General features: G+C 46.4%; 1 protein-coding gene across 2 annotated transcripts in view; it reads right to left on the bottom strand.

Moving 5' to 3' along the window:
- ATXN1 (ataxin 1) overlaps window positions 1–14,397 on the bottom strand; it is a 393,782-nt gene that overhangs the window by 74,018 nt on the left and 305,367 nt on the right. The window lies entirely within an intron of this gene.

Raw genomic sequence — 14,397 nt, 5'->3', positions numbered from 1 at the left:
CCCTTTCACCTCTCTTCTAAGTCCTGGCAGGTCTGCTTGTCCTTCTGCTCACTCAGCAGTAATTCTTTCCACTCCGCCTTCCCATTAGCAGATCCAGTAGAAAAGCACCTCTCCTCTCCCTCCAGCCCAGGCTTCAGCCTCCACTCCCCGCCGAGACTGCCACTCATCCTCCAGCCCGAAAGGGCCAAGGCAGCTGTCCCCACAGCCCCGTGCAGGGCCTCCTCGGTGCTCATTCAAAAAGCCCTCTTGCCCTGGCTGGTTTGGCTCAGCAGTGAGAGCGTCGGCCCATGGACCAAAGAGTTACAGGTTCAATTGCAGTCAAGGGCAGGTACCTCGGTGCAGTTCGGTCCCTGGCCATGGTCGCGGTTGTGCGGGAGGCAAACAATCGATGTGTGCCTCTCACATCCATGTTTCTCTCTCTCTTTCCCTCCCACTCTTTCTGAAGATAAATAGAAAAATATCCTCGGGTGAGGATTTATTTATTTTTATTTATTTATTTATTTTTTTAAATCCTCACCCGAGGACATTTTTCCATTTTTTATTCAGACAGAGTGGGAGGGAGGGAGGGAGGGAGGGAGGGAGAGAGAGAGAGAGAGAGAGAGATAGAGAGAGAGAGAGAGAAACATCAACGTGAAAGGGACACATCGAGTGGCTTCCACCCGCATGACCCAACCAGGGCCGGGGACAAACTGCAACCGAGGTACGTGCCCTTAGTGGGAACCGAACCCAGGTCTCTCTGGACCGCAGGTTGACGCTCTAACTGCTGAGCCAAACTTGCCAGGGCTCAGGTGAGGATTTAAAACAAAAACCTTCCTCTTCTGACTAGACATCCAGGACCAGATGGACATGGCCATCTGCTCATATTTATTGCTTCAAGGTACCAGATTTTAAGTCACTTTCACCCTATACAGATGCTCTGAGTGCCCGGCTGATGGCATTCCTATGCAGCCTACTCGAACAGTGGAATTCTTCAGCTCACACAGAAAGTCCTGGTTCCTCAATCTTTTCTACAACAGCAGCTACCAGCCTCCCCCCCCCACCCCCCCGCAGAACATTCATTCATTCATCAAACACCGACGGTGTACCTCTTTCACACCTGACTCTATGCTGAGGCTGTGACGAATACCACAGTGCACTGGTTCTCAGAGAGCTTACAGTCTAGCAGAGGGATGGGAAAAGAAGTCTTTATTTTGGCACTAGAAAGCTTTAAAAATTACAAACCAGAGAAAGGCTCAAAGAAGGTCATGGTCTATTCTTGCTGGGGTGGGATATTTTGACCATTTTTGTTGGCTAACACTCTAATCCAGTAGTTCCCACATGCTGATCTGAGAACCAGGGCCAACTCATGGAAACAAAGAAAAATAAAGATGTATACTGAATTTATCATAACACTACATTTCTATGATTTATATTGAGATTATATTCTTCTCACGTTAGGGATATTAAACTGTTCTTTCCTTTTTAAAGAGACTAGAAAAGTTATGTTATATTAAAACAAACACTTGACATGCATATGTTAGTTTCCCACTAATTTTTAAAAACTCATCCTTGAAACATAGCATTGTCTTCCAAGGTCTGCATAAGAGGGTGAGCCTGGGTGGGGAGTACAACCCAGGGGTAGAGGGGGTTAGTCAGACTTCCTTTTCCGTCACATCTGCACAGCTCTTTACAGATGAAGAAATCATCAATTGTTCTTGATAAAAATGGGGGGAATAATGGAAATTATGAGCGTGCTGAAACCCCTCAGCCACGCCTTGGTTACCAGCACCCATGGAGTAAAATGTCTGAGAACACCGTGCATGCCCACAGGGGTTGGACAAGTTGTTCTCACCCTCTTTCCTGGAGGAGGCGGGCTCAGGACTTCGGGGACAGTGCAAGAGTTTTCACATGCTGAGTTACAAGGTTAAAAGCCCTTGAAACCAGGTGGCTTTTTTTTTCTTTGCAAGGGGTGCTTTTCATCTTTGGAGTGTCCTTCCTTTTGGGGTCTGCACAGAAGCTTGGCTCGGCCTCGGAGGGAAGGGTGCCTCGGTTCCAAGCAGGCGCAAGAACGGTCAGCTTGGGCAACTTCTATTCCAGACCTTGGAGAGAGAGAGCTTCCCACGGGCTCTCTTTTGCTTGGGGACGTCTCTGCACCTCCTCTCCTGGTAAGGGTGGTTCTGTGTTGAGGGCACAGATAGGAGGGTGAGCCTGTAGCAAGGGCAGCAGAGGGGGCTGGACTTTAGTGAGGGTCTTCTGTCCAAAGGGCCAAAGGAGTCCCTGAAGCTCACCATCTGTTACCAGGTCTCCTTAGATTCTGATGAGATACTTCTGCATTTTCTAACTCACTGCCTGCTCTTTCCTTATCTCTCTCGTTGTTTCTTCCTCTACTACCATGAAGTCTGTCCTTAGTCTATACCACTGTGCTCTCTGCTTTCTCTGAGTGGCCTCATCCATGCGGAACTCGACTCCTCATCTCTGCACTGAGGGCTCCTACGTCGCTGACCCTCCGATTCTCATCCTCAGCTTCTTATACCTCGTCTGCTTGTCTATCTGAAAAAAGCCCAGAAAGGCCCAAAACCGAACTCAGCATCTTCCTCTCCAAACATACTTCACCTCTTTTACTTCTTATATTTTTATTATGTTTTTACTAGTCAAGAAGCATGCCATTTGTAGAAAATAACAGAAACCAAAATAATTACATTTAAAAAGAAATCAGGTAAGCAAAAGTATAATTTTTGAAAAAAATCGACAAGTCAAAGTGCTCAATATCTATCATTTATCTATCTATCTATCATCTATCTATCATCTATCTATCTATCTATCTATCTATCTATCTATCTATCTATCTATCGATGTTGTATATACACGAATGCAGTTTTACCTCCGGATGAACATTCACTTTTCAGAAACTAATTTTCTAACTATAACCTAATTTTGGAAGATATTCCAAAAAAGCATCTCATCCCTGAGTTTCATTAGAAGCAAGAGCTGGATTAGGGAAGTCAAGAAGGAGAGAAAATCCTTGGCTGAATCTCTAAGGTCATCTGGACGTCCAAGCTCTCTCCCTTTCCCTTTGCCAGATTCTCATAAAATCTGAAGAATTGGGGTAGAAGAGCTGGAAAACAGCCGCTAAGTCAGCAAGACAATATGTTTGGTTAGCCAACCAGAAGGCTTACTTCATTAACAGTGTATTTTGTGAACAAGAGGTCATATTTCTCTTTTACTAGGCATGTGAAACACGTTGGACAGTTACTGTTTCCCTAAGCCAAGCAGCTGGTGAGGATGTGGAGATGACCCTGATGAGAATTTAACCTTGTATCCACCAAGATTGCTCTAGGCTATGACACCTGTATCGGTGCAAAGCTTTTACGAGCAGAAACGGACAGCTGTGGCTGAGATTTTTAGTTGGGCAGATGAGATGGTATAAAGAAAAGTGAGATCATCAAGGAGAGAACCACCTCTGCAGATTTTGCCTCCAGCAGGAGGAGTGCCCCACTGGTGGAAATATTTTGAATCTCTAGTTAAAGAGAAAAATAATCAATGTTGATGGTAAACCAACTGTTCAGCTCTCAGCAGTTGCAACAAAAGTACCATTTTTAAATCTCTTGAGTGTAAATGTGTATTCTTTCTTCCTTTAGGGCCAACAGCTCTACCCCAGGGATCACTCGGTTCTAGAATCTCAGGCTGCCACACTTTCCTAGTCACCAGTTCGCCTGGTTCTAGAATCTCGGGCTGCCACACTCTCCTAGTCACCAGTTCTCTTGGTTCTAGAATCTCGGGCTGCCACATTGTCCTAGTCACCAGTTCGCCTGGTTCTAGAATCTCGGGCTGCCACATTGTCCTAGTCACCAGTTCTCTTGGTTCTAGAATCTCGGGCTGCCACATTGTCCTAGTCACCAGTTCTCTTGGTTCTAGAATCTCGGGCTGCCACATTGTCCTAGTCACCAGTTCGCCTGGTTCTAGAATCTCGGGCTGCCGCACTGTCCTAGTCACCAGTTCTCTTGGTTCTAGAATCTCAGGCTGCCCCATTGTCCTAGTCACCAGTTCTCTTGGTTCTAGAATCTCAGGCTGCCCCATTGTCCTAGTCACCAGTTCTCTTGGTTCTAGAATCTCGGGCTGCCACATTGTCCTAGTCACCAGTTCGCCTGGTTCTAGAATCTTGGGCTGCCACATTGTCCTAGTCACCAGTTCTCTTGGTTCTAGAATCTCGGGCTGCCACACTTTCCTAGTCACCAGTTCGCCTGGTTCTAGAATCTCGGGCTGCCACATTGTCCTAGTCACCAGTTCGCTTGGTTCTAGAATCTCAGGCTGCCACACTCTCCTAGTCACCAGTTCGCCTGGTTCTAGAATCTCGGGCTGCCACATTGTCCTAGTCACCAGTTCACTCGGTTCTAGAATCTCAGGCTGCCACACTCTCCTAGTCACCAGTTGGCACCCAAGGCTAAAGAAACAAGACCTCCCCATGCTGCCAGTTATTTACTTCTAGGTCTAGTATTTGCCGACCACTTATTTCCCTAGGATTTAGAGTATACACTATGCACGTTACTGACTTTCTTTTTATTCACCCTTTATTGTAGTTCCATAAAACAGGGACAGTGTTCATGGGCCAGCAACATGTTATGGTTTTTCTAACTTATTTTTAAAAATTAGAGACAACTAGCTAATAGCAAGTTTCTGGTTAACATCATACACGCAGCCAAGAACAACAGAAAAGGAAAGACAGACCAAACAAAAGACGTTATAAGAGGGCTTCCCCACGGCCCAGGTCAGGTCTACAATGCACGCAAGGCTTCGCTGGAACAAATTAGGAAAGCTGTTTCCCCTTTTCAAGTGAGAATCATTTACACCGGCCTAGACCTCCCTGTTCTCCTTCACTGGACTTTCATTTCCCACGGACACGAAGCAGGAGCACAGGCCCTCTGATGGCAGTGCCGGCTCCTGCCCCGCGCAGGTCTCGTCACGGCAGGGGAAGCAGGTGCTCGCTGGGGCCTGCCAGGGTTTCTAAGCTGCTTCCGGATTTCGTCACGATGAGCATTTCTGCTCCCCCACATCAAACCGTATCTTACCTCTACAAAAAAATTTTACAAAATCCAAAACTTTTGTCTTGCAAACCAAGTGAGGGAGGCCGTTGGAACCCAGTTATTACTTACTTTGCAACTAAGTAATTTTTGTTTAATCCTCACCCAAGGATATTTTTCCATTTATCTTCAGATAGAGTGGAGAGAGAGAGAGAGAGAAATATCGAAGTGAGAGAGAGACATCGATTGGTTGCCTCCCTCATGACCCCGGCCAGGGCTGGGGATGAACTGAAATCGGGGTACATGCCCTTGATGGAAATCAAACCCAAGACTCTCTGGGCTGTGGGCCGACACTCTAACCGCTGAGCCAAACTGGCCAGGACATAAATAAGTACTTTTTTTTTTTTCATCCTCACCCGAGGACATTTTTTCTATTTTTTGTTCAGATAGAGTGTAGGAGGGAGAGAGAGAGAGAGAAACATCGACATGAAAGGGACACGTCGAGTGGTTGCCACCCACACGACCCAACCAGGGCCGGGGACAAACTGCAACCGAGGTACGTGCACTTAGCAGGAACTGAACCCCGGTCTCTCAGGACCGCAGGCCAATGCTCTAACCACTGAGCCAAACCGGCCAGGGCATAAATAAGTACTTTTTAATAAATCTATTAAAATGATGTTTTGGATTTTGAACATTTTTTGTTGATTATATATGTACAAATATATGTGCATGAGTATTTATATGCATTTATAAACCTATAAACATAAACATACATACTCAGAAACGCTAGGACTTGAGCATCAACTAGAACTCGGCCGGATCACAGACCCAGCAGCAAAACGTGTTCGACTTCGGACGCCACCAGTGCTTCCCCAGAACCATGGACACAGGCACCGGGGCTGCCTCGTGGGCAGCAGGAGAGGATGGAGTCCCGGGGCCTCGGCTTCCCAGCGGACACACCGGGCTTCTTCCGTTTTTTAAGGAGGGGGAGTGGACAGCTCTTTAGGCTCCACTTTTATTACTCTGTCCTTCTCAGTGTCCTCCTCTGTCCCCAAACTCTCCTGGTCCTGAAAGATGCACAGACACCTCAAACGGCCAGTCTCTAGGCTCTAAGGATGCACATGACATGTCAGGGCTTCTGGTGCCCCTCTTGAAGTAAGTGTGAAGAAAAGAAAATACTCTCCCCACTATGGTTAAAGGAATAATGATCTTTCAAAAAAGCTTAAAATAAATATAACAACATAGTGACACTGAAGAGAGCTCTAAACACCTACTGAGTAACACACACTGGAATCATACGCCCTAACATTAAAAAGAGAAGTTAACATTTAGGGGATATGTGCTGAATGGCTCTTGCTGGTCAGTGTGTCCATCCGTGACCTGGGTCCAGAGCAGCAGTCAGTTAATGATGTCGATAAAGTGTGTGCAAGGCAGGGGAAGGGGGAGCAAGTAAAACTACCCTTAACTTAGGACTCCTTAGCCAAATGAGGGGCCAATTATTCTTGGCTTCCACATGACCTCTGAAAAGTATACCCTGGAAATCTTTTCTTGGAGAGTTCTTTTAAGCAGAGCATTTAAGAAACGAAGTAACAAACAACAAAAGAAGGATCAGAAGAGTGAACCTGCAGAACTGGGCACCTTCTGCTTTCCCATTTTCCATGAGGAGGTGCTCCGGAGGACTGAGAGCCGGGGTCCCACCCGTCTCCCCAAACCCCGTGACGAGGGAGCGCCCGGCTCACACCACCTGCTGGTCCAGACCTCACCAGACACAACGAGCTGTGACCTGACAGGCCATGCTGGGTGAGGGGCCCTTTCCACTCCCTCCTGCATGACTTGAAGGTACGAGCTCTCTGGAGCGGGGCAGAGCCCGCCTAGGTTCTCGGCCTTGGGTTGTATTCAGCAGTGTCCCCAACCCCAACCTGTACACGCTCGTCCACACCGCCAAACACACCGGTTTCTCATCCATGTTCAGTGAAAAGCCAGTGTTCCCGTTCTAGACGCTCACCCTTTCACCCCTGGGTCTGCCTACAGGCAAGAGGCTGGTGGCTCAGTCTGGGAAGAGTGTCCAGCCCAGAAACACACACTGGCCCTGGCTGCTGTGGCTCAGCGGTTAGAGCGTCAGCCCTGGGACTGAAGGGTCGGGGGTTTGGTTCTGGTCAAGGGCACGTACCTGGACTGCAGGTTCGATTCCTGGCCCTGGGCAGGGTCGTGTGGGAAGCAACCTATGACTGTGTCTCTCTCATATCAATGTTTCTCTCTCTCTCTCCCTCCCTCCCATTCTAAAAATCAGTGGAAAAATACCCTTGGGTGAGGATTAAAAAAAAAAAGAAATACACAATGTATTTCGTATTAATAATAATCACTTTCCTAGTCACCTGGGTTTATTCTAGGAAATTTCCTTCCTTCCTTGAACGATATTTACTGAGCGCCACTGCACTAGCCTTGGAAGATGTCCTGGCATTTGCCTACTTTCTCAGAAGCAAGTCGTTCTCACCTGAGTCTCTCAGAATACCAGATGTGACCTGTCAGGAAGAATCTGTGTTCCACCCCCGCCTTGCCCTGGAGCGAGGCTCTGATCTGAGTGCATCTGAGCCACGCTCCCTGGCACACAGGACGGATGGTGCATGTGCTCTGAGTTCATAAACACATCACAGACATACATAAAGGTAACAGTCAACTTTGGAGTAAAGACACAGTCTCTACCCCTACTCTGTTTATTTGTAGCGTGCCAATAAAAGCCCAAAGTCCTAGCTGTTATGCTTAAATGACTAGAGTGAGTGTTAGAAACTGATTTTTTTTTAGTCCTCACCTGGGTATATTTTTTCATTGATTTCTAGATAGAATGGAAGGGAAAAAGGGAAGGCGGGGGGAGAGAAACATTGATGTGGGAGAGACACATGGGACACATGGATTGGTTGCCTCCTGCCACCACCCCGACCACCCCGACCAGGACTGGGGATTGAACCTGCAACCTAGGTACATGCCCTTGACAGGGAATCGAACCCATGACCCCTAGGTCATGTCAACGCTCTAACCACGTAACCAAACCGGCCAGGGTAGGTCGTTTTGATTTTACACTAAAACCCCATTATTTCCATTTCCCACCGGACTGCCTTTCCATTCCAGCTAATACCGGTTTGAGAGTTGCCCCCATGTCCCCTACGACGCCGTGCACCTCGCTGGTGGAGATCACCCGTGCTGTAAGTCCACGTGCTCTCAGGGAGCGGGGCAAGGGAATCAAACAGCCTGGCAACGCAGGAAGCAGCGACCATCTGTTTGCGATCCCAGGTTCCATAACGTGTCAGTGCGGGGAGAGAAGAGCTCTTGAGGGTGAACCATTCCGAGCTCCCCTTTTGGCGGCCGAGGCACCCAAGGCTCCCGGTCTCCAGGCACAACCCCTGCCTTCTACTCTGACCACCAACTACTTGCAGCACATCCTGTCCTCAGTCTTGGCTAATATTTATGCGAACCATGTGCAAAGTCCTGCTCATGTCCTGGACAGGACACTGGTGAAGTCAGCGCTCAGACGAAGACGCTCAGTGTACCGGGGGTGAAAGAACAGGCAGGGTGGGGGAGGACCTGTGCGCACAGCCTTTAACTCCGGTCCGTCTTCACGCACCGCCGTGTGCTAATGAGCTCGGGAAGGAGCTTCTCCCAGGTGCTGTCCATTTTTAGAAGGGAAAGACTAAACGTGTGTGGGAAATGTTTTCTTTCACTTTAAACGCAGATGGAGTTGATCAACGTGCGCTCATGAAACTACCTCTGCTCCTCACAGCCTTGCCTTCTCTTCCCTTTCTTTCCTCCCTCCACAGTTTTCCTTCAATAAATTAGAACGAGAGACTAAGGAAGTGGAGTACGTGGTGGAATGATGGGGTAAATAGGATCTTCGCATTCCTTTTCTCTCTAAATTAATCATACCAAGAAGAAGCAAAGTTAAATACTTTTTCAAGAATCGAAAGGAAACGTTTAGCAAGCTCTATTTTGACTTATTCCCCATCAACTAATAATGAGTCATTTCTATTTTAAGGTAACGTAAAGATCAGTTAGCTCAAACACATATTCCACATCATCTTTGAAGGTATCACTGCATGTTCTATTTCCGTGATATCTGTAGTAGAGAAGGGGACCGGTGACCTTCACAGCAGGTCAGAGATCATCAGTAAGGAAATCATGGTTCAGAGACATGATGTGATGAACCCAAGGTCACGGAGGGAGCACAGCAGTCCCCCCTCATCTGCGGTTTTGCTTTCCATGGTTTCAGTCAGCCACACGAAACCACGGCCCAAAAATATTAAATGGAAAATTCCAGATATTTTGAGAGAAAAAGAGGGGGTGGATCACATTCACATAACTTTATTACAGTTCCTTGTTGTGACTGTTCTACTTTATTATTTATTGTTGCCAATCTCTCTTACTGTGCCTAACTTATAAACTAAGCTTTATCACAGGCATATATGTATAGAAAAAACATAGTAACATATGGGGTTTGGTACTAGCCGTTGTTTCAGGCATCCACAGGGGGTCTTGGAATGTATCCCCCGTGGATAAAGGGGGACTACTGTGGTCATAATGACTGTTAACTTGCTTTAAGTTTATTTATTTATTTTTAAAATATATTTATTTATTTATTTATTTAATTAGAGAGAGGAAGGAAGAGGGAGAGAGAAGCATCAATGTGAGAGCAGAACATCAGTTAGCTGCCTCCTACATGCCCCCTTACCCAAAAGTTTTGACCTCAGGTTAATGAAGTTACTACATTATTTAAAAGGTTTTTAAAGTGTTCTCCCCTAAGGCTATGCCAATATTATTCAGAATAAAATGGATGAAATGAATGGAGGAGAATTCTGCTGTGTAGGCCCTGGTCAGGTAGCTCAGTTGGTTAGAGTGTTGTCCTGATGTGCCAAGGTTTTGGGTTTGATCCCTGTTCGGGGCGCATACAAGAATCAACCGATGACTGCGTAAATAAGTGGAACAACAATCGTGTCTCTTCCTCTCTCTCTCAAATCAATCAATACATTTTAAAAAAGAAAAAGCATTCTGCTGTGCAAACCGGGGCCTCCATGGACATGTGAACGGCGGCAAGGTCTCTCCCTACGGCACACTGCCATCACCGTCTCGTGGTCAGTCTGTCCTAAGGAATGTGTCAATCCGTGTTCTTCTGAGATGTGTGCACCACTCCTTGCAAGCTGAGGGTGTTTCATTTATACCATCTTCTTTACCTACATGTGATTTCAATGAAAGTGTTTCGCAAAAACCACACCGCAGTTGAAGCTGCAAAGCAAAGGGAGGACTAAAATGCTCAGGGACACAATCCTGGGCGCTAGCTGTGGAATCAGGCAAGGCACTGACTCTGAAATCCCGGGCAGCAGCTTTCCCCCGCCGGATCGCGTGTGCTGAGGAGCCCGGTCGGAGGGGCTGCGCCGCACACGCCGAGTCTGGCCTGTGAGGAGGGTGGAGAGCCTCACGGGGAAACAGAAACAGTGGCTGGCAGGAAACCTTCCAGGGCTCAGACTGCCCTGTGGTGTCTGAAGTTCAGTCGTTCGTGAACCTTCACAGCAGCCTGCAGTCTAGGGCAGGAACTGACCCTGAGAAGAGGGGTCAAGGTGAAAAGGAGAGGATGCTGCCGCAGGGCTGAGCGGGGTCAGCACGCAGGGATCCAACACCGGAGCACCCACCAACACTGCCTCTGGGGGCAGGGCTGGAAAGGGATTGTGGGGTCGTAAAAAACATGAGCCTGCCATGTTTTACGGGGGGAGGGAACACATTCTACCTGGCAGCCGAAGAAGAATGACCAATCACCCACACTTCTGACATCCAAGAGCAGAAACAGGAGCTGATGTGACATTCCAGAGGGTGATGGAGGAAGGAGGGGCCCCAGGGGCCAGGGAAGAGAAAGGCTGGACTGACCTTAGGAGGACCTTGGTGATACCGAAGGAGTAGGCAGGAGGGCAAATAGTTGGGGAAGGGGATGGGAGACTGAGGAAGAAAATATTATAAATATCTTGATCAGTATTCCTCAAATGTTTACTAGTAGGGTATAGCCTCCTGAAATTTGAGTTAGTGTCTCATTTAAACACACTACAGTTATTTTAAATAATGGCTTCACCAAAGCCTGCTTTCACATTTCGATCTCTCCCATTTCCAAATCTTGTCTACTCTTAAACATGTTCATAAAGAAGCTGTTGTCCCACACATTTTCCTTCACCAAATCGGTGCCCTGAAGAAGGTGAGAATGAGAAATATGAGGGTCACGGTAATAAAAGTCAATGATAATTCAGTCTTTATCATCTGATAGGCACGGTCTGAGTTCCTGACATACATTTTGCCACTTAATTTTCATAGTAACCTTTATGGCTGGTACGTGACAGAAGTGAAACCTGAACCAGGTGTGTCTAATTCCAAAACCCAGTTCTTACCCTGGCACCCAGCAGAGTGTTTGGTACACAGTAGAGGCTTAATAAATACTGGTGACCGAACACAGGAAATGGCTCAAACATACACGGGTTCTAATATTTAGTCAATCAAATGACACCATGAGCCTCATTCTTCACCCAAATTGGTTAAATATACTAACACGGCAGAAACAGTCATTGCAATTGAACAATGTCACTGGATCAATATTTCCTGCTAAGGAGTAAACGGCTCTGACTTGCTTTGACATTTATTTTCCAGAACGAATTCAGCTTTGCCCCAGCATTTACAAATCAGCAGGAGACGGTCACCCTGAGAAGCTGCTCTGTGGTGCAGAACTGCCTTTGCTTCTGTCCTCTCTGTGCAAAGCACAACAAAAATAAAAGTACATCAAAAACAAAAACAACACGGTCATCGTAGTTGTTATTGGTGTACCTATGTTGTAAGCCTAATTAAGGACTTGATTTGCAGCTTATATAATTTTAAAAGCTGGTTTATAAAAGCCTACAGTTGTTTTTAAGACCATTTTAAAAGCTCTCGGACATGGGGAACCTGGCCCTTCTCAGCCCCTCTCATCACATATCTGGGTCTGTGATTTTCAAACAACTGCTAGTTTTATAGACCTTCCACACAATTGTGCTCCCCCTGCTGGCCTTTTGTGGAAGCTATTTCTGGGCTGACTGATGCTCAATGAGAAGAGTAAGTTAAAGCAAGGAACAGATTTAGGTTGGCTCTAAATGCATTTGACATCTGAAAATTAACCCTTTGAGAACTGAGCTTGGGTTCACGCTCACTGGCTGTGAGGACAGGCATCAAGTCACCAGAAATACATGAAGAGCTTTACCTGAACGGCAGGTGTGAAAGAGGATGACATAGGGGGCAGGCCTGGGGGGACCTGGGTTCTAGCACAGATTCACCCTCTTACTTTTGGTGACCTTAGGCAAGTCACGGCCTCTCGCCACCTTTCGTCCCTCTTATTATTATTTTCAATTTTTTTTTATTTATTTTTTTTATCCTCACCCGAGGATATTTTTCCATTTTTTATACAGATAGAGTGGGAGGGAGAGAGAGGAAGGGAGAGAGAGGGAGAAACATCAATGTGAAAGGGACACATCGAGTGGCTGCCACCCGCACGACCAACCAGGGCCGGGGACAAACTGCAACCGAAGTACGTGCCCTTAGCAGGAACCGAACCTGGGTCTCTCTGGACCACAGGCCAACGCTCTAACCGCTGAGCCAAACTGGCCAGGGCTATTATTTTCAATTTTGAAAAACTGCAACTCTGCTGTGTCCTCAAATGAGGTGCCTTCTGTGAAGGAACTTATATCTAATTGGTGATATAAGACCTACTATCATAAACCAGTTAGAGAACAAAACAAGAGCTGAACGGCCTTTCCTGGAGAGCTTGGGGCGACCTCTGAAGAATAAATGTGGTTTACAAAGACAGGGTGCAGCAGGACGTGTGTCTCAAACGCTTGGCTGGGATTTCTGAGTAAGACTCACAGGCTCGTTGGATGTTTTTGATGTAGCAGTACTTTGGAGAGTATGACTCAACCAGTGGATTGTGTAAACCTGGGGAAGGGGATGCCTTCTCATATACTGCTCCCTGCTTTAAGCAAAGATGCACAAAGTTCAATGATATAAACCACCACCATTATTCTTTATTTTCCAAAGTCTTCATCATGAGTTCCCTTTAAATTTTTTGTTTGTTTGTTTATTGATTTTAGAGAGAGAAAGGAAGGGAGAAGGAGATAGAAACATCGATGAGAGAGAACAATGACTGGTTGCCTCCTGCATGCCCCCCACTGGGGATCGGGCCCACAACCTGGGCATATGCGCTGACTGGAATTGAACCGGTGACCTCTTGGTGCCTGGGTGGATGCTCAACCACTGAGCCACACCGGCTGGGCATAAATTCCCTTTGAATTGGGAACCTCCAGTGAACTGCAGATACATCAGAAGCACATATTTTCAGGTCATACATAACATCTGTGGAATAGAGGAAATCTAAATTGTGTTCTTAATATAGCAGTGCTTCTTTTGAATGAGAATGGCCCATGAGAAAGTTGTAAAATAACTTAGCAAGTAAAGCCTAAAGGATGCTGATTGATATTAGCTACTGTCCATGCTCTGGAAGAAAATGGCATCTCCTGTATAATCAATAATAAGTATTTATAACTAATTTGCATGTCTTATTGACTCAAGAGTATAGCTATCTCTATTAATCTGACATACCACGTTACTTCAACACTGATATTCAATTAAAGTCACTGATAGATCTGTAATAAATAATTATGGAAAAATCAGGGCCCTATTCATAGGTCACGCTCAGTGAAAGCCCTTAATAAAGTGGTCCTTGTCACAGCCTGGACAAGGTTACACACGGTCATGGCAATATTGACCTGGTGTTTTCCTGTGAAGACAAGCAGGAATCAATCTGAGAGCCCTCACACAGTCTTCCAGCCATCTTGCTGGCTGCATCGGGACTTAAGAAAGCAGGGAGAGGGTACGGATAGGAGGAAAAAAGAGTGAAGAAGCAGATCACTGATAAGGTTCAAGGATGATAAAACTCCTGCCTCTCCCTGCCTGGGGAGAGACATGAATGTACCCTTAGTGTGGACGTTCTGGCTCAGGGAAGGGACCTGAGTTTCCAGTCACTCAAAGTCCTGGATCAGGTAGATCTCCTTTCTTTCTATGATTCCCTCAAAATGAAGCCATTTCTTTACCCACGAAAGACCACTACCACCGGAGTCATAAGATGACACAATTTTGTATTTAAATTGTTCACATACGTGTCTTATCTCCCTTGGTAGACTGTCAGCTTCCTGAGGTTAACCTTTATAGTTTAATTCATTTCTCTAACTCCCAGTATCTTGCTCTAGGGAGACACTCAATAAACATTAGTTGAATACGTGCTTAAAGGCACGAAATACAGGTTTGCTAATTCCAGGCAGGAACAATGCTGTTGGAGCTTACATGCAAATTCTGA

The sequence above is a fragment of the Molossus molossus genome, unplaced genomic scaffold (assembly GCF_014108415.1).
Source record: "Molossus molossus isolate mMolMol1 unplaced genomic scaffold, mMolMol1.p scaffold_m16_p_12, whole genome shotgun sequence".
Classification (NCBI taxonomy): domain Eukaryota; kingdom Metazoa; phylum Chordata; class Mammalia; order Chiroptera; family Molossidae; genus Molossus; species Molossus molossus.
Note: the sequence above shows the minus strand (reverse complement) of the source record. Positions and strands in the feature narration are given on the sequence as shown.